Source organism: Macrotis lagotis, chromosome 6, assembly GCF_037893015.1.
Source record: "Macrotis lagotis isolate mMagLag1 chromosome 6, bilby.v1.9.chrom.fasta, whole genome shotgun sequence".
Taxonomy (NCBI): domain Eukaryota; kingdom Metazoa; phylum Chordata; class Mammalia; order Peramelemorphia; family Peramelidae; genus Macrotis; species Macrotis lagotis.
The window spans coordinates 68,980,809-69,007,776 of NC_133663.1; the positions used below are offsets into that span (position 1 = coordinate 68,980,809).

Below are 26,968 nucleotides of genomic sequence, written 5' to 3' on the forward strand. Positions count from 1 at the left end.
AAACACAGGTGCTCCATCAGTCAGCACCACATCATCCATTTGAGGAACCATTAATTATAGCAAATGGAAAAGTTTTGAGTACTGTGAACAAGTTCACTCACCTTGGCAGTGTCATTTCCAAGGAGACACACATTGACAGTGAGGTTGACATACACATTGCTAGACCTAGCTCAGTATTTGGGAGTCCAAAAGAAAGTGTGGAGAGAAGAGGTATTAGACTGACCACCAAACCAAAGGTCTACAGAGTTGTTGTGCTGACCTCATTGCTACATACTTGTGAAATCTGGACAGTCTGTATCACTTCCATTTAAGTCGACTTAGGAAGATTCTGAAGATCACCTGGTAGGAGAAGATACCAGACATTGAGGTCTTTTCTCAAGCTAAACTGACGAGTATTCCAACCTTACTACAGAGAGTGCAACTACAGTGGACTGGATACGTTTGCCAAAAAGACTATTTTATGGAGAACTCACACAGGGCAAGTACTCTCAAGGGGGTCAGAAGAAGTAATACTCAGACATCTAGAAGGTCACATTGAACACTTTAGAATTTATGGTGCATCATGGGAGACCTTGACACAGCATCAATCAGCATGGCATGCCAACATCAGAAAGGGTGCTATGCTCTAAGACAAGGGTAGAATTGAAGCAGCTCAAAGAAAATGTGGCACATGTAAGTTTAGAGTAAACATCCCAGGTGTTCACATGAACTCTTTGTGCCTGACTTGTGGTAGAGCATTCTGAGTTCTGGTCTGATCAACCGTAATCACACATACTGTAATTTGCCTCAAACATAGTGACATCATTTTGGTCTTTTTAGATAATGAAAGAGAAGAGTCAACTAACTATTATTATTATTATTATTATTATTATTATTATTATTATTATTATATCTTTTGCCCAGATCTCATAAGCCATGAACTCTAATTGCTCTGCTCTTGACCTAGTCTTTTTTGGTTTCCATTTCTCAATGACAGAAGCATTCCACAGCTGTAAAAATAAAGAAAAAGCTCAAGTCCTCTTGACCCCAGTGCACCCCAAGATTACATTAGTCTTTTTTTGGTTGCCATTTCCCAATGACAGAAGCATACCATACCTGTAAAAATAAAGAAAACCCAAGCTATGCCCTAATTTGCCAGGAGATCTGAACATATCACTTGATTAGAAAGTAGAGATCAGAGGTGAATGTGAATATGTCCCATAGCCCTGGAGAATTATCTTTACCTCCCAGGGTATGTGGGGTGACAAAATTGTCCTTGAAAAACAAGAGACTTGACTGATTATCTCTCAAATAGAAACTCTTCTATATTTTAAATATTCTTAATGTACACTGCTGACAGGTCCTCCATATTTTAAATTTTTTCTCTATGTGTCGTGGAGGAAATAAGCAGAGGTTTTCTTTTGGGCTTTTTCCCACTTGGAAGGAATCTTAGAGGCCAGGGGGGCCTTATATCATTTCCCATTTAGGGGAAACCCCAACTATGAACCATATTTGACTTTAAAGATTGTGTCAAGTGAGCCAGAAATCATAGGAAAAGTCTAACTTTCCTCTTTTTGGAGTTAACCCAAGGACTGTTCCCAGGCCTAGTTGAGCTCAGAACTCCTCTTATAGGAAAGATCTGTGTCTTAAGTGAGATAAGTGATTAGGTTTTATTTCTACATTAGCTATGGAAACTGAGGAAAGTAGTTTATATCTTACAGAGAACAACCTGGGAAGATGAGGAAAGAAGCTATAGTTGTAGAATCTGAGGAAGTTTGATAAAGAATTTGAACCCACATGAGGAGAGAATTGGATACTTGGGATAGGCCTTTGACCTTGGCAGTACCCAGCCAACTGGGGACATGGGCAGGACTTGTGTTTCTAGACAGGAGATAAAAGGCCCTGATGTCATGTACCACATGTACCTGTTTCTATTATGGACATCTATTCTAAAGGATGTTTTAACAAAAAAGATTCCCTTTGATCCACTAATGGTTCTGAGTTCTTGGTAAGGTGATTGTTTCTTACTTTGGGTGACATGGAAACAATGACTCTCAGAAAGGAAACTGGTTGGTTCAGGAAACCATTTTGCCTCCCTCTGCTTGGGCAAAAGAAGGGGGGAAAAAATGAGGTTGCCTACTCATCAGGAGTAACAGAAAAAAATTCTTATCTGGGAAGAAAGATGCCCTGAATGGAATAAAATGAGATGGGAAGGAAAGGAAGAACAAAGGTCTAGTGAGCAAAAGAAGAGGGAGGAGACAGAATATTCATCCCTGCCCTGACTCAGGAAGTTCCCAGATTAAAGCAAACACAATTTGAAGTAATAGGGCAAAGTTGGGAGGCAGGTCCAGTCACTGAGGTTGGGAAATGTCAAAGAAAGGGCCAGGTAGAATGTGCATTAACCAAATATATGACCCTCCCAACCAAGGAAATTCATTAGGAAGCTCATTAAGTTAACCCTTTTTACCCTTTCCCAACCAATTAAAACATTGTATTACTTGAACCGAGACCTCTGGGCTTAGAGCAGCTTGCTAGGATAACTTATATGTTTATATTTCACAGAAGAATGTGTGAAGGGCATTGTAACAATCCATAGTCAATATTAGCATAGCACTAACTGGTGAACAGATTTGAAATCTAATCCTTTCTTAATAGAACTAACTTTCTGATAGGGAACTGCACCAAAGGAGACTTGATAATATTACAATCTGCTCTTCTAAAGGTAGATTTCTAGTAATACATTGACTGGAGAGGGTAGGGATGGAGAAGGATTCAGGGAGAAAGCTCCAGAACATAGGAGTTGATGTGGGCAATGGAGAGGGGCTCAAAGAAATAACTGGATATAAAAAGCCAAGACCAGAAAAGTTGAGATATAAAAGGTGAGCCTCTTTCAGACTTTGGCAGATTTACACAAAAAAAGATATAGGAGACAAAGATTAGCTGAGAGAATGGACTGGCCCTGAATTTAAAAGCAGAGGAACTGAGATTTGGAGTTGGTGGAATATAACAAAAACCTCCAAACTTTTTCCATTCCACATTCTTTTCTGTAAAAAAAAAACCAAACAAACTTTTGAGCATGAACTTCAAATCCATAGCTATAGATACAAGATACTATGGAAGTGAAGTTTCTGAAATCTTACATTTCTGATCAAAAATTGGTTTCTCAGCCTTTAAAAGTGTGAATGTTAGGGGCAGCTAGGTGGCGCAGTGGATAGAGCACTGACCCTGGAGTCAGGAGTACCTGAGTTCAAATCCAACCTCAGACACTTAATAATTACCTAGCTGTGTGGCCTTGGGCAAGCCACTTAACCCCATTGCCTAGCAAAAACTAAAACAAAAAAAAACCCAACAAAAAACAAAAAAAAGTGTGAATGTTAGCCTCTGTTCTTCTCAAGGTCTGTGTCTCTCCAGCTACAAATCCATAGGCAGACTCTTATGTGAATTAATCTAGTTCCCCCTAATTGAATGTACAGGTTGGCTTTCCTAGTTGTGTAAACAATTAAAGACCATCCAGAGAAAGCAGGAAACTGGTATGGTTATCTCTGTGAGAGATCAAAATAAATTCTTATAATTATGATATTTTAGAAAGAGAAATTCCAATGTTTATATGTCTATAACATATCTGATAACAACATAAAATATCAAGTCAGAAAAGAAGCCAGTAGTCCTGCTACTAATAGAATCTGATATAGAACAGACCTTATGGATGAATAAGAGGATCAAAAAGTAATCAATGAGGGTGGCTAGGTGGCGCAGTGGATAGAGCACTGGCCCTGGAGTCAGGAGTACCTGAGTTCGAATCTGGTCTCAGACACTTAATAATTACCTAGCTGTGTGGCCCTGGGCAAGCCACTTAACCCTATTGCCTTGAAAAAATGGAAAAAAAAAGTAATCAATGACACCTTCATGAATTAATGTTTAATCTGAATGGTTGACCAACAAAAATTTTATGACTACTTGTGTGATTTTCAAAAATACTCTTCTATCAATAATCTCATTGTACACATCTCTAATGATGTCCACCACCTATTAAGTTTTATGGTAAATTTTAGAGAATAAACTCCATGTATAAACCTAAATTTTTTTTTTGTTTTATTTTAAACCTAAAAATTAAGTTTCACACATACACACACACACACACACACACACACATAGACACACATAGCTTATATTGGTCTGATCAGCTATAGTTGGACTCTTTGTAACTTGTTTCTAACATAGTTTCTAACATGTCATTTTGGTTGTCTTCAAAGAATATAAACTTATTTACAAATTGCATTTAAATGTATTATCATGCAAATTATTATATACATTATAAAACTTATACAAAAAGAGAAATTAAAAAGAGGTGATAAAATTGAAATGTTTGATCCTATGCCCATCAATTTGGGAATGTCTGCCATGATAACGCTGCCAATAAACAATCTGTGGTATATGATGGAATACTATTGTTCTATAAGTGGAGACATTGTACATATTAACAATAACATAGTGTGATTATCAACTATAATAGGCTTAACTTTTCAATAATATAGTGATTAAAGACAAGTTCAAAAGAACTATGGAGTCTGAATAAAGGTCAAAGCATTATTTTCAATTTTTTCAATTTGTTTTTTTTCCTCAAGTTTTTTTTCTCTTTTGTTCTGATTCTTCTTTCACAAGACTAATATGAATACCTTTTAAATGATTGAACATATATAACCTATATCAGGTTACTTGCTGCCTTGGAGAGGGGGGAGGGAAGAGGGAGAGGGAGAAAAATGTAGAACTAAAAATCTTAGCTATTTTTTTTTTTAGGTTTTTGCAAGGCAAATGGAGTTAAGTGGCTTGCCCAGGGCCACACAGCTAGGTAATTATTAAGTGTATGAGACTGAATTTGAACTCAGGTACTCTGACTCCAGGGTCAGTGCTCTATCCACCTCACCACCTGGCCGCCCCAGAACTAAAAATCTTCCAGAAAATAGATGTTAAAAACTATAGTACATGTAATTGAAAAAGATAAAATACATTCACAAAAAAAAAAAGAAAAAAGTAATATTTGATCCTAGTATCAAAAGGGGGCCATCACAGTTTCTTTAACAGGTCAGTGACATGGTTAGACTTGATTGACCTTTAGGAAAAGTACAGAGGCAGATTGTGGAGAATGTTTTAGAGAGGGGAAGGCTTGAGACTAAGACTGATTAGGAAGCTATTGCAATGATCTAGGCTAGAAGTTATAAGGACTTAAGCAACAGTGGAAAGAAGTTGTGTGACTAGAGAAGAAGGGACAAATGGGTGAGATATGGTAAAGGCAGAACTAAAATAATCTGACAACTTTTTGGATACATATTATGAGAGTGAGGAGCAGTGAATGACACTAAGGTTGTCTAGGGTAACCCCAGAAAGGGCACGCCAAGAGGAAAGAATGAGAAGATTCAATTCTGTCTCTGAGTTGGTGAGGTAGGGGACAATAGACATGGAAAGTTGCTTATCCTACTTCAATAGGTGATATATTTCTTGGTTTGCTAAACTTTTTTTTTCTTTATTGCTGGGGAAGGTTCATGGACTGGGGAAAGGAATATCAGGAATAAGTGAGACTTTTTTTTTTTTAGGTTTTTGCAAGGCAATGGGGTTAAGTGGCTTGCCCAAGGCCACACAGCTAGGTAATTATTAAGTGTCTGAGACCGGATTCGAACTCAGGTACTTCTGACTCCAGGGCCAGTGCTCTATCCACTGAGCCACCTAGCCGCCCTGAGACTTTTTTTAAAGACATCAATAACATTTTTTAAAAAGAAGCAAAATCTCTAGAAACCAAAATCCTAACCATAGTGTGTCTGCCACTCACACCTTACACTTTACCATTCTGCATTCATTCCTTTGACATAAGACAGTCTCTTTTTATGCGAGACAGCTAGGTGACTCAGTAGATAGAGCACCAGGCTTGTCATTCAAATCTGACTTCAGACACTCATTAGCTACGTCACTTAACCTCTGCCTCAAACCACTGGAGAAGGAAATGGCAAACCACTTCAATAACTCTGCCAAGAAATGAAGATTTGAACAAGACTGAACAATAACACCGAACAAAAGTCTTTTTATAAAGGCCCCAATAAAGCAAATAGCCAACATGAATTGGTAAATCAGTTCTTAACATTTTATCAATAAGTATTTGACTTTAGAGATTGGCATGTAAAAGGAGAGGTAAAGCATAAGATACAACACTGAATTTCCTGGTGTTTCTATGGGTCTTCAAATCCTTTTAGTTCTATTATCATCTTTATGATCATGATTCCCAAATGTACATATACAACCCTAATCTCTCTCCTGAGGTCTATCTAGTCTCACATCATTGGATATTATAATGTGAATGTCTCATAAGCATCTCTCTGTCTCTCTGCCACTCTTTGTTTCTCTAATTCTGTTTCTCTGTATCTGTCTCTGACTCTCACTGTGTCTCTCTCTGTGACTTTGTTTCTCTGACTGTCTCTTTGTGTGTCTGTCTCTATCTTTCTGTCTCTGTCTCTCTGACTATCTCTCTCTCTCTCTCTCTGACAGTCCAAATTGCCTGGTCACTATACTAGTGTGTATTTGAGGCTGGCTTTGACTCCTGACTTCGGGGCTGGTACTTTACTTTCCCACCTAACTGCACCTTCACAGTCTTCTCAAGTTCAGCATGTTTAAAGCAGAACTAATTATCATCACCCCTAATGGTGCCTTTAATTCAACTTTCCTATTGCTGTTGAAGGAATCCATTTTCTATCACCAGGTTAGCCACTTCAATATCATCCTTAACTCTCCATTTGTTCTCACCCCATATAGCATTGAAACGTGTCATTTCTACCTTTCCATTTCTCACTTATGTCTCCTATCCATTCCCACAATCACCACCCCTGTATGTGCAGGCCATCAGCAGGTCATACCTGCTCTAATACAATAACCTTCTAGTTGAACTCATTGCCTCCAGCTTCTCCATCTCAATTTATCCTCCAATTAATTGTCAAAGTGGTTTTCCTAAAAAACAAAACAGGTCTGACCATGTCATTCTCCTACTCAGTAAATTGCAGTGGCTCCTTATGACCCCTAAAAATCAAATATAAAATTATCTGATTGCCCAATTAAGTCCAACCTTCTTAGGAGGTGACATATACCCCTATTCTTCCCCACTATCTTTCTAGTCATTTTATACTTTACTCCCCTCCATATACATCTAATTACACAGATTGACTTGTTCTAAAGGTGACCTTTACCTTTACCTTTCCCTCTCTTCCCTGCTCTGAGATTGCCTTGTATTTTCACTGTATGTGCATACATGTGATCTCTCCCATTAGAACTGAAGTGCTGTAAGGGCATAGATTGTGGGGTTTTGTTTTTTTTTTGTCTTTCTTTGTTTCCCTAGTACTTAGAATAAGGTCTAGCAGTAGTACGAACTCCATAAACACTTACTGACTCACTTCTCCTTACACATAAACACACACAAACACACACACTCATCACCAGGAGTTCAAAGGACCCAGCACAAAAGGCGCATTATTGCTCACCTCACAATTTTGCCAATAGCTAGCTAAGGAGTCTGAGAAAGAAGAGAGGTAGTAGAAGTTGTAAAAGAAGGCAACATCACGAAAACTAAAACCAAGGTAAATGGAAGGGCTAATCCACATGCAAAGTGATTTAAAAAAAAAGAACTGAGAAAAGACTATATTGGGAGTAGCAGATCTTTGGAGAGAACATATTTAACTATGTGGTAGAGTCAGAGGTTAAGCAACAAAAGAAATAGTTGGGTGGTCAGAGTAGAAGGTCAAAGTCCAGTCTAGTAGGTAAATGTGGGTGGAGAAGGGAATCTAGGTCCCTGAAGTTCCCAAGAAACAATAAAATAAAAAATACTAGCTAAAAAGATGAACAAATAAATAATAGAGCATTGCTTATAGACCAAGAGATCTCTAGGGGGTAAAACACAATCATCTGAAGGGACTAATTGATATAAGGCACGAGATAAAGGTCTCAATAAATTGTCTTCTAATCTTTTACTGGGGTATACTGAAGAGGTTCTGTGTTCTGTGAGGATATCTCTATTATGTGAATGTATCTGACATGTGCAAAAAGTATCATGGTTTATGTATAAACATGTTATTAGGAACCTTACATCTAGTCTAATACTTTATATAATGACTCACTGAAACTGAGAGATGAAATAATTAGATTACAGCTAATCAGTCACAGAATCTAGCTTTACTCAAGGCTGAATTTTAAAAGATGCTTAGAGAATTTGTATCTACTTAAGAATAATTACCCCTCTCCACTGGGGGGTGGGGTGGGGGCTGCTTCCCAAGTCTTCGCCAGCTCACCATGTCTCTTCTTCCAGCAAGGCAACCTTTCTTGGTAGCCTTGAACACTCCCCTGTCCTGGGCAGATGCTTTTCATGTTGTTTTTCTCCCAGCACCACAATTTCTAGTTGTTGCTCCCTATAGAGTTGCTTTGATTGTAAAGCAGGTTCTTTGGATTAGAGTTGCATGGCTTCTGATTTGACTCTTTGAGAACCAGGATAAACCGTTGGAGCATCCAGGGAATCACTTAGCATTTTCCCTTCCTTGGCTCCTCTCCCCTGGAAGGGATTCTCTTTATCTGGCTCAGCTGAGAAGTAGGAGGTCCAAGGGCAGAGGCTGACCATTGCTTTTGCTAAGAAATGGTTCCAGTAAGCAGGGCTTCCTCCTCCTCCTCCTCCTCCATCAGAAGCTGCTTAAGGATTCTTGGGTTGGGAAAAACCCTGTTGTGAAGGACCTAAGTAAGAGTTGGGCGATCCTTAGGAACTCCGCAACTGGGTAAAGTCACAGAGGTCTCCAGGAAAGGAAGCTTTCAGGAAATGTAGCCTAGGGCTTCCATTTTATTTTCGGGGATCTGGGCAAAATGTGTGTGTGTGTGTCGCTGCTGATACTCAGGAGAGCTCCTTCTGACCCCCTGGGCTGTGTTTGGGAAAGGCCATTCTGGGAAAAGTTTGTGTGTGGGTGTCTTTTTGTGACCCCTTGGGAAAGTCAGTTTCTCTCTCTCTCTCTTCCCTCTCTCTGTTTCTATGTCTCTCTGTGACCCCTTGGGGTTTGTTTGGGGAAAGTAGTAGAGGCCATTTTGGGAAAAGTGTGTGTGTCAGTCTGTCTGGGCCCCCTTGGGATGTGTTTGGACAAGCAGTAGAGGGCATTCTGGGAAAAGACAAGAGTCCCGGAGTGTATATTAAGCAATGTCCATCGTTGGGAAATGGAGCCTTCGGGAAGAATCCCGGGGTTTTCAGAGCTGCCTCAGAAGGTCTAGATTAGAAAGGAGGGGAAGGAGCAGGGGCTGAAGGAGAGACGGGAGAGAGAGAGGGACGGGGAGCCGCCGGACTCCCGGGGGGGCTCCAGCAGACTCGGGACTGCCCCGCGCCCTGTGCGGACAGCGTGGCCGCCCCGGGGCCGGGCGGTGCTGGGCAGGAGGGAGGGGGAGCCGCGTGGCCCCCGAGGCCCCGCCCTCCTGGGGCGGCTCCGGGAGTGGGGGCGGCGGAGCTACCTCCTAAACCGGCCCGGGTCGGAGCGCGAGCACCCGCAGCCCCGGAGCAGCGCAGGTCGGCCGGCGGCCAGGTAGGAAGGGGCTCCCCCGGGGGGCAGGGTAGCCTGGGGGGGGGCTCCTCAGCTGGACCTCCCCAAACTTTCCTCCTCGCACCCGCCAAGGCGATTTCCCGAGTCTGATAGCGTCACCCTTAACTCCCACTTCGGCAACCCCAGGTGGCTCCTTGTTCCCCTCAAATCCCAATATTCGAACTACTCTTGGGCGATCAGAGCAGCCTCCTTCCCCAGACTTCTGAATACTTCACTCCGCAGTCTCTAGGAACCCTTCAAACTGGCCATCTTCCTGCCCTTCTCCCCCCCCCACCCCCAAAGGAGGAACGAAACTCTCCGCTCTCTTCTCCGAGCCTTCGCACTCGTTGCGCCCCACTCCAGGGCGCTCCCTTCTTCCACCCTCTCCTCTTGGAATCCCCAATTTCCTTGGAGACCCAGTTTCAGGTGCGTGAGCCACCAGCTGCTAGGGTGCTCCCTCCCCAGACTTCCCGGGGTTCAGCTTTACGTGGATTGTGGCTTTCCCAATTCCGCCCTTCGTCTGTTCTGTTCGGAAATGCGCAACTTGAGGACCGGGACTTTGGGTTTTGTCTTTGAACCCACCCCCTGGTGGGGTCCCGGGTCCCCTGACCCTGACCGGTCATCGCTGCTTAATTTTAAATTGCTGCTTGATTGGAGTTATATATGGGAATGGGGTGGGGAAGGGGAAGACTCCTGGATGGGCTTCTCCCTACTCAGCTAGTCACCCAGGATTAGATTCAAAATTCATCAGCGCTGTTGGAAGAGTCGGGGTCCTGGTGACTGGAAGTGGGCACTGACTTTCTTCTTACGCATTTGTTAGGACCTGTGGCCTGGGTCGGTGCACTCTCTAGCTCTGGTGTGTGAGTGTGTCTCTCTCTCTGACCAACTTGTTTCTCCCTCTCTCCCTTGGCGTCTTTGTTTCTTATTAGGGTTACTGTAGTCTTTTTTCTTTGTTTGTCTGACTGGGTGTGTCCATCTGGAGTTTTTATGTATCACTGAGTAGTTTGCCTCTGTCTGGTTAAGCCAGGCTTGGAGGTGTACCTTGAGAGACCACTGGAGAGCTCACCCAACCTCATAACATAAAACTGTAGAGACAGATACAAAGTCAGAATCAAGAACTCTACGGTGTTAGTGTTCTTTCCACCCAAACCGGTGCTTGAACATCATTTTGCTTGTGTCGGATGGGAATGGGAGCTGCTCACAGACCAGAGGGGACAGGCCAGTGGATGGAGAGCTTCAGTTCTTGGGGCATGCCAGTGGGCGCACCATCCCTAGGACTTTGTTCCAATTTTCTGCTCCCACCATGGACTCAGTCTTGGGAGATTGTAGCCCTGGATGTCTAGCTAAACTTCTTAGCTTCCCATTTAGCAGAATTAGGGGTCTGGAAGCAGTCCTTATGAGGAAAGCATCGAGGCCTTATGGGGACCCCAAGCTGAATGGAAGGCACTTTATGAGGCCAGGATGAAATGACTAATTCAGCCCGATCAATAGAGTTTGCTGGGGTCTTAATGAGTCAGCGTTCGGTCCTGGCTCCTCCTGTCTTGGTGTCTCTTTGTAGCTCATTCTCTGCCCCTCCTCCCATCTTGGGCTTGTATTATATTGGGGGTAATGGGGTCATGGCTCAGAATGGGCTCTGTGACTGGGAGCCAGGGGCAGAGTTCGAAGCCATGGAAGGCAGCTCTGGTGTCTGGTTCTCTGGGGCCTAAAATATTCATCCAATGGGTCAGATTTGGTTTCCAGGCTGGTGACTCTGGCCTGGTTAGTGGCTGCCCAACAAGTCAGGTGCTTCTGTCAGATTACTTTATGCTACTCTGAACATGATTAGGGGGACTCCAGCCATAAGAACCCCAGTTTGTAAACTGAAAAGAAGTAGCCACCCTATGTTGTCTGACATCAGTAGTCATTATTCTTGGCTTCCTGCCTCTTTGCCTTTACTCAGAGTGAAAGAGGTGTCATGGAGCTTCACTTGTAAAATAATGACAGGGTCTGGAGCTTGGAGATCTTTAGATGCCAGTATGAGTTGGGAAGTAATAATCACCTGGGTGGAGTTACTTTATCCCTGGGAATAGGGAGAGGCCCCAGCAGAGCTCTCCCTTTATCAGAGGGCATCTATTCCTTTCATTCTCCTTCAAATCCCCAACAAAAAGTGAGTGGAGTGTGGAATCTCCATAGTAGCATCTTTGATTACTCAAGGGGTAGGAAGGTGCTTATACCATCTACCAATGACTTATATAGTTGAATGAAGTTAAATTGCCTTAGCAAGAGACAGTGACTGTCTGTGGCATCTGTGAACTTGTTTTTTAAAAATATTTTGATTTAGTCTTGGTTTCCTTTGTAATCCCATGCATTTTGCCACATAAATTTAAAAACATTATTCTGAAAAGTAATCTATTTACAGACTGCTCCAGATAACCAAAGGGGTCCAGGACACAAAAGTGAATAACAGACCTTGGGGTAGAACTCAAATCTCTATTATTTCTCTATTATTGCAAAGGCTTTTCAATCTGATGAAGATGATTTGGACTTAGTACTTTCTACTTTAAATTTTTTTTTTTTTGCATTTCCATCATTTTTAATATAACCTCTTTGCCTTTCCCCTGACCTAGAATACCTTCCCTGGCAATGTTAATTAAAAAAGGAAAAAAAAAATCAATAAAACCAACTGACATATCAACCTGTCTGATATAAGAAACATGGAATGTGCCACAGCCATAATTTTCCCCACTTCTCCAACAAAAGGAAGGAAATATATGCAAATTTTTATTTTTTTTCCAGGACCAAACACGGTCATGCTTTTTATTTTTATTTTTATTTTCATTTTCATTTTCATTTATTATTTATTTATTTATTTAGTTTTTGCAAGGCAATGGGGTTAAGTGGCTTGTCCAAGGCCACACAGCTAGGTAATTATTAAGTGTCTGAGGCGGGATTTGAACTCAGGTACTCCTGACTCCAGGGCTGGTGCTCTATCCACTTGGACTTTCTATTTTTTTAAAGGGCTTTCACTGATCTTCACAACATCCCTTTAACCTAATAACTCATATTTCTTTAGTGCTGTATGGTATTTATACTACCTTCCTCATCACAACCTGTGAGGTATACCAAGTATATATAGTTTATAGTTTTCCATTTTATAGATGAAGAAACTGAGACTCTCTCCCATGTAACTAGCTTCAAATTCCAGAAGTAAGATTTAGACCCAGATAGCTTTACTTCCAAATACAATGTTCTTTCAGGTAAATCAGATTGCTTATCATTCTTGACTTTAAGTAGGTCAAAATGTTTTATTTTATTTTACAAAGCACTTTCTCCTGTGAGGTGGGTAGTTCCTGAGAAAACTAATTGATTTTATTTTGTAATTGACTCTATTCTGAATCATATTTTCCCACATTTTATATAACAGCCTAAGTCATATTTCTTTGTCAAACTGACAAGTTTAAAGTTTATTTTTTCCTCTCGAGTTAGGTTTAAAAGTTTTAAAAGTTGTTTCCCTATAAATTCCTTTAATTAAAGGGAAATCTGTTCCATTTATACCATGGACTGTTCTTGTACCATTAGAAGCCTTGTTATCTGTATTCCAATAGTTATTCTTGCAGGTGGACTCAATCAGCATGTCCTAATGACAAGATGGGGGGAAAAAAAGGTTGTTGCTAGATTCAAATTCTCATTTTCCATCCAATTACATTGTGTCCCCCATCTATGAGGCTATCTTCAGGTTTTGAGATGTTCTATCTTTTGTTTATAAAGATGATCTGGTCTTAACTTGCTGAGGAGACTGAGACTCTATTTATTGGCTAATAAATGGCTAATAAATTGATCTTGCTCAGAATTTTGTGTTTCAATTTATTTTTATGACAGTATGCCATTTTGAAAAAGGGAAACTGAGAATCAGAAAGGTTAAATCACTTGCTCTTGATTGAAAAGCAGAGACATTGGGATTTAGACAGTCATACAGGCTGAAGGCATTCCCTGGTCCTTTAACCTAAATACTCCCTAGAATGTTGCTTAGCACCTCATGATGACTTTATAGGAGAAAGCACTTAGTCCCAGACTCTCATGTTGCCCACCTCCTTTCTGCTTTGTGTTTTTTTTTTTGGGGGGGGGAACATTATCTTTACCTAAATTTGATTATCACAATGCCTGTATAGGACTGAACTTTCAAGGCTTACAGATGTCCCATTGGAGAAGACTTTAGGTTGGTTCTTTCAGGTTAATAAATATTTATGGAATGAAATTGAACATTTTTTACCCTTTATTTTTCTGGTATAATGTAACTCATGCAAACTTAGAAGCAAAATGTCATCTCTGGAATGATCCTTTGGACATAGAATGTTAGAATGTAAGAATGTTTGAATTGGAAGTTGTCTTAGAATATAAATGTTGGTGGGACTGTGAAAAGGTAGGCACTGAAGAGACAGGGGCTACATGTACAAGACAGTTGCTATGTAGCTTGATTTTGTTCATTGTATTTTTTTTAAACAAGGGAATCCTTACTTGATTGGGATGGAGGGTAGCAGAGAGGATACACCCAAAAATTATTATTGGAAAAACAAAAAACATTAATACTGTGTTTTTTTCATAAGCCTTTCAGAGCCTGGAAAAAAATCAGCTTAACAAACATAACACACATTTATGCCATGCTTTAAAGTGAGCAAGGCACTTTCTTTATAATAATAATACTTTAATGTTGGTAATGTAAATTTTTGCTGTCTCTATTTTATGTGTGAAGAAATTGCAGCTTTGCGTATAACCAGGGAGATTATGTAATGCTACATTTTTTCTTAATTCCCTAGCCTGATAGCCAATCAATCAATAAAAATTAGTGCTTAAAGGTGCTTACCAAGTGCTTACAATGAGTCAAGAGATAGTCCCTGCCCTCAGGAGCTTATTATCTAATAGGAGAGATAGTATGCAAACTATTATAAACAAAAGCAAACTATATACAGATGTCCTGGAAACTGAGGGGAAGTCATTAGAATTTAGTGGGTGAGAGAACGATTCCTGTTGATATAAACATATCTTTGAGAGCTTTCTGGCTGTCCTTGACCTCCTTGTATGTGTATATATATATATATATATATATATATATATATATATATATATATATATATATTACCAGTATCCCTGGATAAAAGGATATATATAGTTACTGACTTTTGGGGGGGGGGTTTAAAGGCAGTTGGGTTAAGTGACTTGCCCAAGGTCACACAGCTAGACAATTATTAAGTGTCTGTAAGGTCAGGTTTGTACTCAGATCCTCCTGACTCCACAGTCGGTGCTTTACCCGTTGTGCCACCTAGATGCCCCTAATTACTGACTTTTAAAGTATAATTCCAAATTGTTTTCCTGAATGAGCTGGAACTGGGAGAGGTAGGTGATGTGCTTATTATCACATAGCTGGTGATAAGGATTTAAGCCCAGGTGTCCTCACTTTAAGGTCCAAAACACACCAGCCACATATTAGACCAAACCGTCTCTGTCTTGTTAGAAGCAAACTCCAGACCACTTGCATATCTCTTCTCTAAAGGTAAAGTTAATGGTTTTTCCAGGTTTCCAAGAGAGTCAATAAGGAACAAAAAAGATCCAAGTCCAGAAAGAACTTCGAGTTATCTATTGACTGAGCATTTTCTCTCCCCAAAACCTAGACTCTCTCCTCCTCTCCACTTACTGACAGCCCTAGCTTCCTTTAAGTCCTCATTTTCTATAGGAAGACTTCTCTAAACCCTCTTAATGTTAGTGTCTTTCCTCTGCTAATTAGTTTCTATTAATTTTGTCTATGACTTGCTTAGTATGTCTTTGCGTGTTGTTTCCTCTATTAGATTGTAAGCTCCTTGAGGGCAGGACTATTTTTTGCCTCCTCTGATAACCCCAGCACTGAGGTGACTGTGCTGCTTATTGATTATTATTGATTGTTTGATGACCAGCTAGGGATGTAAGAGAACTATACAGGAAGACGATATCTATACTGTGCTTGCGCAACAAGACTAATGAAAATCTCATAGATGCTGAACTCATTCAGTCTTTCTGGACCTCAGGCTACTCTGCTATAAAATGAGGTCATCTCTAAAATTCCCTGAAGTTCTAGCATTCTCCATCCTGAAGTCCTTTACCTCAATAACTTTCTGTCTTAATATCCTTTCCAGCTATAACATTTTGTTTCATATTCTAACATACTATATTCCAAAGAATCTTTTTTTTTCCTTTTTAAGTTTTTTACTGATGCTTTTTTTAACATCACTGTCACTTCCTAATGACTAATCATTTCTCCCAACCCACCCTCATGACAAAACCAGAGAGGCAAAGTAAATGGATACTTTGACTATGACTGCAAATGTATATCATCTTCTACACACTCTCCCCCCTCTTCCCCTCTCCCCCTCTCTCCCCCTCCCCCTCTGTTTCCCCGTTTCCCCCCTCTCTCCCCTCTCTCTCCCCCCCTCTCCCCCTCTCTCCCCCCCTCTCCCCCCTCTCTCCCCCTCTCTCTCCCACCCTGTCCCCCTGTCTCTCCCCTCCCCCCTCTCTCCCCCCCTAGCTCTCTCTTGATATGCTTCAACAGCACTCTACAGAAGGAACAAATCATCAATTAGTTTTGAAGCCTTTTTGTGTTGTTTTTCTTACATTATACTGACCAAAATGCAAATTTTACTCCCCTAATTCTGCTTACTTCATTCTGCATTAGCTCATACAGTACCTCAAATTTTCCTGAATTTTGTCATTTCTTACATTCTTACATATTTTATGACATTCCTATACCAGTTTGTTTAGCTATTCCCCAATCCTTATGCATACTACTTACTACTGAGTTTTTTTTTTTGGATACTATAAAAATGAATGCTATTAAGATCTTTGAGACCTTTCCTTCTGTCCTTGCCCTCATTAAATAGATGGTAGTTTCTTAACACATGGGAGTTAGTAACAACTCCAGAGTGTATTTCAGTTTATTTTTGCTCCTTTGGGAAGGGATAACTTACTTCCAAATGACTTGGTTTCATACGGTTAAGTATTTCCCCTCCCAGTCCATTTCTGGGGGTCTTTCTCTCCATCAACAGACAGCATACATATAACACAGTGCTATCCATGTTCTGCTGGCATCAGGCAAAGTTGGCATTACCAAGGCTCCTCCCCAGCTCTCATTGTCTTTATCACACTTTTGCTCTTTTGGTTGATTCTTCCCTCAGACTTGGTCTTTATAGAACTGGGGAGGCAACCCCCTGAAAAATGGAGAAGCGATAAGAAGAAGGTATTATTTTTTTCTGGTTTGTTGTCCATGATGGCCTTCCCACCCTTCCTCCCTTAAACAAGTAAATGGAGGGGAAAGACGCAGCAGGGGTTAGTGGAAAGAATTCAAGACAGAGGATCTGGGGTATGAAGCCCAACCAGCTTCTAACTACCTCTGTGTCATTGATGAAGTGGCTTCACTTGTTTGGACCTCAGGCTCTTGATCAGTTAAAATGAGGCATGGAGCTAGAGATCTGTTCAAGTTTCTTTTAGTTCTAAATCTATAAGCTTATGAAGCTTAAAGTTGAGAAAGCTGGAAGATAGAGAGATAAAGGGTGCACATTGTAGTTACCCAGGATTTTAGAAATGGCTTATAGTCCCCACCCCTACTTGGTTTTACCAGTTTGTTGTCTGCCTTCCCTCCCGAGAACTGTTTCCTTTACCTCTTTATCTTGCAGATACAGACCATTAACTTGGCTGAAATCACCCCATGACTTTACCCCTTTTTGTCCCTTCCCAGTTTTTTCTGTAGGCTTTAGGGAATAGCCCTGTGGTGGAAGGTGGGGTGCCTTCTTCTTGATGGGGGGAGAGGAACACATACTTTTACATAAAAAAGCCTTCCTGACCCTTTGTCAATAAATGGCTTCAGGCCAGAAAGAGACAGAATTCTTAACAGAACCCCACTGTATTAAGTGGGAGTGAAGCCCATCTTTGTGGGTCCTGGGGCTTCTCTGTGTTTCTCTGCTTCTGCCTGCAGACATTTCTTTGCCACTTCCCTGGGGAGGTCTGTCTCCTTTTTGGTGGATTCTGTCAGCACTTGGGGAAACCTCTCTGCTTCCAACTGGGCTGGAGGTAGGGCCTCCCTGTCCATGGACAGAGAGGTTGGACAGGGACTACCCTCTGGAAGAGTTGGGGATTCTGTGACAGGAGCTGTGGGCTGGAGTTAGATGGTAAACACCAGGCTGTACTCAACCTTTACATTAAGGGAGGACAACATGTCCCAGTAAGAGGAACACATGTGAGGTGCAAGGGTGAGTGTCTCCCTTCTGGGGCATTCCTGGCCTCTCGTGGGGTGGGGGAGAGAGGGAGAGAGTGAGCAAACAGGGAGAGAAAGAACCAGAGGGAGAGACAGAAAAACAGAGTAAGTGAAAGTGAATGTTTGTGTTTTGAGATAGTGTCCCAGGTTGGAAAGTTTGCTAAGCCCCCTATTTTCCCTGCAGAGGGTTTTTTTTTTAAATCTGTTGTAGATTCTAGATCCAAAGTTGGGCCAGGAACTTCATAACCATACCCCAAAAGTTTCATTATTATGTTTGGCAGTGGGCTTATGTGACCCTCTTCTGACTCCTTGTGACTCCCTTTACCCTTTCTGCTGTTCCTGTGTAGGAAGGCAGAGTGGCATGGTGAGAAATAGTGTTTTGGATTAGGGAGAAGAATGATCTGTGGGCCAGGGGCCAGGCAGGGTGAGGTTTAGGGCTAGAGAGGGTGGAGTTTTTCTGAGAAGAGCCTTTCTGAGCAGCTCTTTCCAGATCCACCCTGGACATCATTTTTGGCGAGGAGCTTGCCTGGGTGGGTTGGCTGTTCCCTTCACTTCCTCTCATATGCCCTCTTTCTAAACACTAGGAATAGGATCCTTGTTTAGTAGTTTCTGGAACAATACCGCTTCTTGTGCCAAAGTTTTTGGGACTTCCTTTTACTTGCTCAGAATCTAGGACTCCAGAGAGTCACTGACTGACTCCCCAGGCTAGTTTGGAGATCTGATGGATATCCTTTGGGCCCATCAACTATCTAGATCCTTGCTCTAGGGAAAGAATATATAGAGAGATTCCCTGGGAGCCAAACTTCTCTCTTAAAGCTTATGATCTTTGCCTCTGCAAGTTAGCTCTTCCTGCTGGCTAATCTCTGTCCTTCTGCTGCAGTCGAAGTCTACCTACTCCTCTGTTAAGATCAGAGATTCATAGAACCAAGAAGTGGAAGGACCCTTTGAGATACACTGATCTGACCACTCTTCCCACTTTTGTCAGTTCAGGAAGATGAGGTTCAGAAAATGACTGGGTTAGAGGAAAATAAGAAAACAGAAGACCTGAAGGCTAGTATACTTTTTTGCTCCTTACATTGTTGAAGGGGAAAAAAAATTAATACTGTGATCTGAATTTTTGGCACATGTCTACTAGAAGCAGTTTTTATTAATATATTCTGAATTCAATTATTCTTAGCTTAGAGAAATGTCCACAGCCTACATAGCCCCCCCATGCTTTCTAATACTCTGCCTTACTTTCTCTCTTCCCCAAGATAGTTTGTGTTAATATTTATAGAAATCTTGTCCAGGGGAAAGGTCACACAATATGTTAAAATAGTTTTGAGTTAACATTCCAAAATAGTCACTCATTCTTCAACTGTTTCTAGGAGTTTGGCTGAGAAATTGAGGAGAGATATTGGATGATAGTGTGAGGGGATGGAAGAGTATAGTGAAAGAAAGAAAGTTATGTGGCTGTGTTTGTAGGTAGTTGGGGAAGGAACTTGCAAGGATGAGATTGAAGATTATAAAAGTGAGTTGGTTAAGAGGGTGATCTCTGGAGGAGAGAAGAGAGAATGGGATTAAGGGAACATTGAAGGGCTGATCTTGACAAGGAGAAAGGCCACCTCATTATCAGAGGATAGAGTAGAGAAAGTCTGTGGGGGACTGGGATGGGGAAGTGGTGTCCAGGAGAAGGGGAGAAGAGAAAGCTCACAGCAGATGACCTCTATTTTCTCACTAAAGTATTAGAGGGGAGGTCCTCAGCTGAGAAGGTTGAGGAAAAAGGTAGGTGTGAGTATTTGAGGATAGAAGAGAATTTTAGAAAAAATAGAATGGAGTTGAATTCATTCCTGCAGAATAATTGCCTTTTTGTGAGGGCTCAGCAAAAGTAAGCTAGCCCAATTCTTCAGTGGTCTCTGTCAATGGGACCTTCTGCAAAGGAGGTAAATGGTGGCAATGATCCAGGGATGAGCAAGCTTGAAGTTCCTTCTTTGCTAGTTTATGGACTTTTTTTTTGAGGCAGCATGATGTAATGAAAAGGGCAGTGGGCTGCCCTGAACTTGCCATGTGATTTTGAGTAAGATTAAGGCAAGTTTTAAGTAAGAGTAGTTTTCCAGGCCTTGGTTTCCTTACCTGTAAAATGCGGCAGTTGTATAATGTGATCTCTGAGGTTTTGCCCTATCAGCCTATGATTTACGATTCTCTTTTAAGTGGCTCAGCTTTCTTCCCACAGTTGCTAGGACATTGTGGGATTATCAGGAAATCGGCTTGGCTAAACTTTCCCATGGGGCTCCTTTCCTATGTTATTCATTATCCTGTCTTCTGAATTGTTGCAGCATTTCAGAAGAACAAATTGGTTTCTATGGTAGTGTCACCAAACATAGATTTGCTGTTGTATTTTAAGATTTCCAGGTGAAAGTGACCTTCAACGACATTTAGAATAATCCCTCCCACCCCTCCCTTAATCTTAAGATAAGAATATTACTAATTAAATAATTAATTTATCAAAGGTCATCCAGGTAGCTAGGAGTAGAATTAGGGTTTAGGAATCTGGTTTTCTGTGGATTTCCCCATACTTTTCCTTCCTTCTCTTTCCATGACATTGAATTCTTAACTGCCCGAGGGGAGGAGAATTGGAGGAACTGACAACCTAGGGCTAGAGCCCATTGCTTAGTCCAGTTCTTCGGCTCAGCTTCTGTCTCTAACCATTGCTTCTAGATCCTTATGTTTGTCAAACAGAAAATCCAAGAGGAATAGGGAAGGGCTGAAGGGATCCTACTATGAATCAGCAGCCAGAAGCAGAACTTGTCAATCCAGAGGTTAGATCTTGAACCTGAAATGACCAGAGAAGTCATTCAGTCCAAACTTCTCCTTGGAAAACAGGTCCAAAGAGATAAAGAAATTTGCTCTTATATATTCTAAGTAGCAGAATCAAGATTTGAATCCAAGTTTTTGGACTCCAAATCCAGTGTTCCTTTCACCATGCTGATTGCCCTCTATAATATTCCTGACAAATGATCATCTCTTACCATCCTTCCCAACAACCCAAAGACTTCCTCCAGGTATGGGGAACCCATTAACTCCACTGGGATGTTAGAAACCTAAATAAAATGAATGCCAAACTGAATTTACCATTTCCCCTAAAACATACTAATTCTTCTCATTTCATGATTTCTTTTATTGATATTTTATTTTTCCAATTACATGTTATGAAAGTTTTTTAACATTCATCCACATGCATATTTATAAGTTACACAAAAAAAGGGAGACGGAGTCACAAGGCCTTGGACTATCAAATACTGCCACTAGAAATAAAATTGCATGTATGTAAAAGGAAATAACTAGTTACTAAAGTAGTAGATACTTCCAGTTTAGTTTGTTGGAGCAGAGCTCAAAATTGATACCATATGAGAGTAACAATAATAAAATGTGAGGGGTAATTAAAATATGATCTATTTAAACTAGCAGAGAATGCTCAGGGCAAGATTTGTTCCTGCTCCTCCCAGCATTCTGCACTGTGGATCATCCCTCACCCTGTCCCTATGAGCTTTTATTGATGTGTGTAGGAATCTGCTATTGTTCTGTCTAGAGAAACAAGGTTGAATCAGCCTCTGGATAGGACAAAGGGTGGGTTTTTAAGCATCAAGCTCCTTCAGAAAATCTCTAAGCACAAAGTGTTTGAGCTGGAAGGGATCACAGAGGTTGATCTGACACCCTCATTTAACAACCAAAGAAGTATCTAGAAGGAGGGAGAAGGCCAAAGCTGGAAAGCCAGCCTTCTCCAGACTTTAGGGTTCTCTGCATTGAGAGGGAGAGGCCTACCCCTGACCACTCTTAGAACCCCATAGCTGTGCTGGTGGCAGTAGAGATGTCTCTAGGATGAAGTCTTTGGAGAAGAGTTGGGTATCTTTTTGACTAGGCTCCTCTTCCAGGGTTTTTTCTCTCTCCTCTCTCTCCGTACCTGTCTGACTGTTCTTCTCACTCTTTTTTGCTGGATGATCATCCATATTCCAAGGAACCCCAGGGTTTGATCCTGCAGCCTCTTTTTTTGAACACAAATTTTTTGGTGATATTTTCGCTGATAACTATCAAATCCTCATATCTAGACCTCCCTCTCCTAAGACCCTTTCCTCCATTACTAATGGATGTCTTCACTCTGATATCCTGTAGGAAACTCAACATGTCTAAAATGGAACTCATTCTCTTTGCCCTTAAACCCACTTCTTTTTTTACAGCTTGCCTATAGGGTATCACTTTCCTCCTGGTCATCCAGATTTGCAACCTTAAAGACGATAATCTTGATTCCTCATTCTAAAATCATCCACCTTATTTATTCAGTTGCCAAATCTTATAGGTTTTGCCTTCCCAATCTCTCTACTGGCATGGTCACCACCCTTGTTTATATTCTGGTTATCTCTTTCAGTTGTGTCTCTTGCCTTCAAATCTCACTCCACTCTAATTCCTTCTCCACTCAGCTACTAAAATGATAGTTCTAAAGCCCAAGTTGGATGGTCTTACTCCTTCATTCAAGAAGTTTCAGTAGCTTCCTGCTGTCTTCCACAGTAAAATATGAAATTCTCTGGCATTTAAAGTCCTTCTCACTTGACTTCAATCTATTTATCTGTTTTGACTCTTTTCACAGCTGTCCCCCTCACAAAGTCTACATACTAGCCAAACTGTCTCTTGAGCTATTCCCTACACATGTTTCTTCATCTCCTGACTCCACATCTTTGCATGGACTGTCTTGGAATGAATGTTCTGTTTCCTCATCCACATCTCAGACTTCTTAGTTATCTTTAAGGTTACATTCAACTGCTTACCCCTGCCCTAAAATTACTTAAAAAGAAAACAAACAAACCAGTATATGTGAATATAGTGATTATGGAATGACTGTACATACATTTGTTTTATTTTAATTTATGTAGGAGACAATCAGGGTTAAGTTACTTGGCCAGGGTCACACAGCTAGTGTCTGAGGCCAGATTTGAACTCAGGAAAATGAATCTTCCAGATTCCAGGTGTAGCATTTCTATCCACTGTGCCCCTTAGCCATCCCCCTAAGACTTAGTAGGCATGTGTATAGTATGTTACATTTAATTGAATAGAAAAGTTGGATTCTAGGTTACAGCTGGGACTAGGAAGAATGTAAGTGGAGTAGCAAACTGATATTTCTATTAAGAGACTGCCTTGTATTTTATCATGTTTCTCTGATCCATTTGAAATGCAAGAATAACCACCCCTTTATTAAGATAATTACCAGAAAACCGCTTTCTGGGAGGAGGAGAGATACTGGGGGCTATCTAGGTGACTAAAAACAAAGGCTATCTCCAAAGATCTAATTAAAAAAAATAATTACAGGTTTCCTAGACTCCATGGTTGTCTACCTGTACCTTTCTTCTTCCAGACAATATGGTCTCAAATGATTTCAGGTGACCTTAGCTCTAGAGATCTGGAAAGGACCTTAAGATGATCCAGTCCCAACCCTCACATTTTATAGATGAGCAAACTCTTAGATGCAGAAAAGGGAAGTGACTTGCTTAGTCACAGTTAGTAGTTAGAACCAAGATTAGAGACCAGATATTATCACTGCTTGTCTTTCATTTTCTTCTCTCCTCTAATCCAGGCAAAGGAATGGAGGGGGAGAGAGGGGGGAGAGAGGGGAGAGACTGAGTGTCTGAGTGTCAATCCAGATGGGGGTGGATGGATGATTGGGATCTCCAGAAAGTAGAGATTTCATGGTTTCTTTTAGAAGAAATGAAGTAGGGTGGGGGGAGGGAAGTAAGATTAGGGGAAAAATTGTAAAACTCAAAGTAAATAAAATCTTTAATTAAAAAAAGAAGAAATAAAGCAGAATGAATATTTATGTATCACTTGCTATGTTACTCTTATGATAATTGTCCTGGTGGAAGGTGCCCATTTTATTAATTAAGTTATCTCCATTTTATAGGAGAGGAAACTGAGGTAAACAGGTTAAGAGATTTGCCCAAGGTCACACAGTTACTAAGTATCTGAAGTTAGATTTGAACTTGCATTTTCTTGATTCTGTGGCCAGTTGCTTAAATAAAAAAGTCCTTATATTTCTTTTTTGTGTGTGTCACCAAATGAAATAAGAAACATTTCCAGAAACATTAAATTAATGGTAGTTTGGGCAGGAATGGGGTCTATCTTTTATTTGTGAAAAGTGAAGACACACTTGCAATCCTGGCTCTATCACTTACTAGTTTGACTCGGGGCCAAGGCACTTCTTCTCTCTGGGCCTCAGTTTCTTCACCTGTAAAAATATTGGACTAGATCATCTCTAAGGTGTTTTCTTCTTGCTTTGACATTTTGTGGAAGCAAAGCATGATTGGATTTGGAGATCAAGGGCCTAGATATGAATCCTGGTGTTGACACAGATTACTTGTAGGACCTTGGGCAAGTAACTTGAGTTTCTTTAAAATAAGGGACTTGACCTCTTAAGGTCCCATTCTTCTCTATAGTTATGATTTTTATATGTACAGTCACTTTATGTTTTCATTCTCCTTGTTTGTCCATTTTATTTTTATTCTGGGATTAAGGTATTTGGGATTAAGTGATTTGCCCAGGGTCACACAGCTAGTAAATATTAGGTGTCTGAGACTGGGTTTGAACTCAGGTCCTCTTGACTCCAAGTTACTAGGTTGAGGTCCTCCTCTTGACTTCACTGTACCGTCTAGCCTCCCCTGTCCATTTTTTGAAGTGTTCTCTATCTTCTTGGTTGGTCCATCCTGTGACATTAAAAAAAAATATGCTCATATGCTTCCCTTCATTCTCTTGTTCTGGTGTCTCTCTAAACACCTTGTATCATCTTTGTGGGCCAACCTGTTCTGACTGGCTTATTTCTTCAGGAGAGAAGAATAACATCTAACTCCTGATAATACCTATTCAGCGACTCAAAGGCTATTTATTCATTCTCTTCCTTTCTCCTAGTCTTTCCTTCTCTGAATCATACCCTTTGCTGTTAGGAGAGAAGAGATAAGTTAATCCAATTTTTTTTGATTGACTTTATAGAGATCTGGAAAATTATTTCTTAGTTTTTTTTTTAAAAGAAATTATAAGGAAGTAGAGATTGATCTAACTCTACCTGTCTACTTATCCCTATATATCTGTATCTACAGACACATGTATATATAAACACACATATATAGTCATAATTTTTAATTTTTAAAATTTATATTTTTTTCCAAAATTACATGCAAAAATTAACATTTAATATTTTAATAATTAAGTTCCAAATTCTCCCATGCTCTCTCCCTTCCTTATGAAGGCAAACATTTTTATATAGTTTATTCATGTACTGTCAATCAAAACATTTTGATATTAGCCTTGTCTGCATGGATATTTAAAAAATTTTTTTTCAATCTTTCTTCCCACTCCTTTATCCCTGTGAGGGGAAAATAAAAATAAACACAAAACCTTTGTGACAAAATCACTTTTGCTATTGACCATGTCTTTTTTTAAAAAAAAATTATTTATTTAAGGCAGTGGGGTTAAGTGACTTGCCCAAGGTCACACAGCTAGCAAATATCAACTGTCTGAGGCCAGGCTTGAACTCAGGTTCTCCTAACTCCAGAGCTGGTACTCTATGGCACTACCTAGCTGCCTCCCTGCCCCACATTCATTGGCCATGTCTTGATTTGTTCCCTGAGTTCATGGCTGGGCAGCATGCTTCCTTGGAGACCCTCTGGCATTGGGGTTGGTCATTGGCAAGGATATCTTTCATGAACTTCAAAACTTTGTCACAAAATCACAGATCTAGAGTGGGAAGGATTCTTAGTGTTCATTCAATGTAGCTTCTCCATTTTATGGATGCAGGAGGAAGCTGTGTCCCAGTGAGGATAAATTCCTCTTAAGTGACTTGCCTAAAGTCACACAGGTAAGCAGCAAATGGCAAGGATGAGATTTGAATCCAGATTCAAGGACTTCAAATTCAGAACGCTTGTCACTGGACTGCAGTGGACTGCAGTGCCTTTTCTGAGGGTGGGTCCGTACATGTGTGAACAGACTGTTCTGAATCCATGCGTCACCATCAAAGGACTGAGTAAGCTAGACAATGGTTTCTAAAGGTCTTTAGAAATAATTCCTTTAGGGCTGGTCTCTGGAAGGGCTCAAGGACTTCTCCTGCCTCTTCCTGACCCTTTACTCCATTTATTTGTGGAGGGTTTGAGACTTTCTGACAGAAGTAGCATTGGGAAACAGAATCCAGGCGTGGAGGACCTCAGCCTAGTAACTTTCTCTCTCCTCCCCAGACCTTCCGTCAGCCCAGGTAATCTCTCACCGGCTGGGAAGGTAATTAATGACTTCCTTCAAGTTCTCCCTTCCTTCACCCAAGCCAGATCAAATCCTAGGGTGAGGATTAGTGGGTCACATAGTGCGTGGTAGATCATGAGGGGATTAGGCATGAGCATTGCATCTTTGTGGTCATGTGTGGTCACATGGCTGCATTATAGAATTACAGTAACTTTGATCTCCATATGTGAGAAAGAGACAGAGAGAGAAAGAAGCAGAAAGAGAAAAAAGTGATGGAGCAAGAGAGAGAGAGAGAGAGACAGAGAGAGAGATGAGATGAGAGGATTGCCTTAGATTTGCTTGGATATCGTCTAGTTAATAATTGGTCTCCCAGTCCATCCTCCTCACTGCTGCCAAAAGGGTATTCCTTTTTGTTTGTTCTTGATTTTTGCAAGGCAAATGGGGTTTAGTGACTTGCCCAAGGCCACACAGCTAGGTAATTATTAAGTGTCTGAGACTGGATTTGAACCCAGGTACTCCTGACTCCAGGGCGGGTGCTCTGTCCACTGCACCACTAGCTACCCCCCAAAAGCATATTCCTAAAGCACAGTTTTGACTGCTATTCCCTTCTCAAGAAGTCTCCATGATAATTTATAAGATAATCTGGTTTTTTAGGTATTTTAAGCACAGCCCTAAGAAATGTTCTTATTTCTGTGTCCCAGACAAGTGACCACTGGCACACCCAATTCAGAGGGGATGGGCAATTTCTGCCCAACCTTGGCTTAGCTCATGCTCAATAGTAGAATTACTCATGGAAACAGATACCCCCACACCTCTAGTCCCACCTCCACATGCATGTTGGCTGAGTCACATCTGTTATTTGAGGAAACCAGAAAGTCTTGCCCCTGCGGCCGTTCCCTGTATACCGTAA

At 40.9% G+C, this 26,968-nt stretch overlaps 1 protein-coding gene across 2 annotated transcripts in view; it reads left to right on the plus strand.

The window, feature by feature from the left end:
- Positions 1-8,750: 8,750 nt before the first annotated feature.
- TMBIM1 (transmembrane BAX inhibitor motif containing 1) overlaps positions 8,751-26,968 on the plus strand; it is a 33,564-nt gene continuing 15,346 nt past the window's right edge. Inside the window, exon 1 of one of the 2 annotated variants that reach the window (XM_074191383.1) lies at positions 8,751-8,774. The gene's annotated coding sequence lies outside the window, so the exon portion shown is untranslated. Of the gene's footprint in view, positions 8,775-9,475; positions 9,561-26,968 lie in introns of those variants that run through there. The other variant, XM_074191382.1, reaches the window with a different exon arrangement.